Source organism: Rhagoletis pomonella, unplaced genomic scaffold, assembly GCF_013731165.1.
Source record: "Rhagoletis pomonella isolate Grant_MI unplaced genomic scaffold, Rhpom_1.0 Rhpom_scaffold_00014, whole genome shotgun sequence".
Classification (NCBI taxonomy): domain Eukaryota; kingdom Metazoa; phylum Arthropoda; class Insecta; order Diptera; family Tephritidae; genus Rhagoletis; species Rhagoletis pomonella.
Genome location: NW_023458568.1, coordinates 575,976 through 578,551, shown reverse-complemented (window position 1 = coordinate 578,551; position 2,576 = coordinate 575,976).

Sequence of the window (2,576 nt, the reverse complement as noted above, 5' to 3'; positions counted from 1 at the left end):
TTGTTGAATATAATTGTTAAAAGGCCAAAAAATAACAAAAAACAAATTATTATTTTTTAGAAAAATATAGCGCATGCCACAACGAAACACGTGTAACTCAAAGTTTTAGACATTGTAAAAGGTTTTCATAATTCGACAAAGTTCAAAAACAAAGTAATCGAAATTTCAAACTTTTTAATTGGAATTTCCAGAAAAAATTCGGGTATGCGAAAAAACTCTAAAACCAAAGAAATTTTTGAGCTATTTCGAACTTGCACATGTTATACTAAATTTGAATAGGCTATAAAACTGCATACCCGAATTTTTTTCTAGAAATTCCAATTAAAAAGTTTGAAATTTCGATGACCTTTGTTTGAACTTCGTCGAATTGTTATTAATCTTGTACAAAGTCTAATAGTACAACTCCAGAACAAGCTTTTCCGGCGATTCGCGCTTTAAAGGCTTTCAGCTACACTATTCAGCTATTGCTGAAAGCCTGAAGCGCCGACCGCCCGAAAAGCTTGTTGTGAAGTTGTACTCTGAAACGTTGAGTTACATGTTTTTGTTGTAGCATGCACTATGTTATTATAGAAAAAATTAAAACTAATAAATAAGAATTGGTGGGTCGGGCCGTATCTGCACGGAAAAGCTCGAATAAAGAAATAATGATATATTCATTATATAATGGTTGTCTTAACTGATTATGAATATTTTACTTCTTGTTTACGTATGAGAAATGGATAAAGATGATATATTTACTAACTGGAAACCGATTAATGATCGAAAAAATTTCGATAGCTTTCGAATCGGGTGCCATGATTCGCCTATTCGATTTGACTAGGGAATCCAATCCCGCAAATTTTTCCGTGGAAAATATTGCCTCTATCGAAAAAGCTAATATTAATTCACATACAGTCTTCCAAAAGCACAATGTGCGCCATTCGCAGTAATTTTGCGCAGAATTATTTTTCTGGTTGGCGGCCGGCCGCGACTCAAAAAAAATAGTCCCCATCAGTTCAACTCACTTAAACCTGGCAAAATTATGTTTCGAGCATAAAATTCTATAAAATATAAAATAAAATATAAATATGTCATATATTTTACAATACAGTATATTTTGCTTAGCTGCACATCCTTCTTTGCACAAAAAACTTGTGCACGTAACCGAGAAAGGCACTTAAGCGAATTTTCTTTACTACTTCAATGAGGAAGGTATCCGAATCCCTATGAAACCAAATATTGGCGGAGCACTTACCATGTAGAAATTACTGCAAGCGAAATTTTCACCGAATGTTATCTAATTATCTATATAACTACATAAATTGATAGCCATTTTCGTTGTTCTGCGAGATGTGTAAAATAAATAAGAGGTTGCAAAATTAGGAAATTGTAGGGCCAGTGCAGGTAAACGTAATACTTTCTTTGATAATTGATACTAGTCGCACAATTTTTAAGGCAGGTATCGCCAATGTGCAGGTATGTTGAATGCATCTATCGGAGCAGTAGGTATCTTAAATGTGCACTTAAGCATAGAGGCAGCAAAGCAAAATTTACTGTATATTATAAAATATAAATATGTCATAGGGTTATCGCCTGAAAACTAAAGATCGCGCTGCTGAAAATATAGATTTCGGGCATTTTCTCAAAAACTGATCAGTCGATATTATTCTAGGTTTCCTCAAGTCTAGCCCAAAACCTTAGCTTTCATCTAGTATATAGCTTATGTCTGGGAAAACTCTTGTTATGGAGATATGGCGATTCAAATTGAAAAAAAATCGCTCCAAATAGCGACAAATGGTTAAAAATTAACATATTCGTCTAATTTGGTTGCTTTAAGTTATCAACATAACACACCCAATTCTCCGCTAAAAACTTCCAATCCCCGATTGCCACTAAACCGAAATTTTCTGCAAATCGGGGAAAGTTCCTGTGATTTGACTTCCCTGCACGCTGAGTGCTGATCCCAAGCGACCACTAACGTAACATTTTTTGGGAGAGGTAAGTTTTTATTTTTTTTTTTTGTTTGAAGTCGAAAATATGTTTTTGCTTTTTTTTTAAGTTAATAATAACGATAATAGTGTACTATAATATTTTTGATAATACACACTTCGTTGGGGACCTCATTCGACTAATTGTGTGATTTTCTTTATGCGCCTAATTAAGGGTTAAACCCGTAGATAATTCAATTTGGGAAATGTTTAGTTATTGGCCCACCGTTTTTGGGGTGGGGGCGGAGGGGGAGGGGGCGGGGCCCCCAAACCCCCCTCATTCGAAAGGGGACAGTCACAGACCCCTAGGGGACCGTTTGAAAATGGGGTAAAAACGTAATTTTCCGAGGCAAACTGAGCAGTTTCAAGTGGAATATAACCCAACTAACGAAAAACGTGGGATTTTTAAATAAAAGAAATTATCCCAAGTTGATTATCAGGCGATTATAACCCTCACTACGTAGAATTCTCTTCTGTGTTGCCAAAGAAAGGGGGTTGAACACCTTTTGCAGAGAACACCTTTTGCAGAGAACACCTTTCTGCGTAGGCGGCCTTCGGCCGCACTTAGGGATTATAACCCTCAGGCAGTAGAATTCTCCTTTCTGTGGT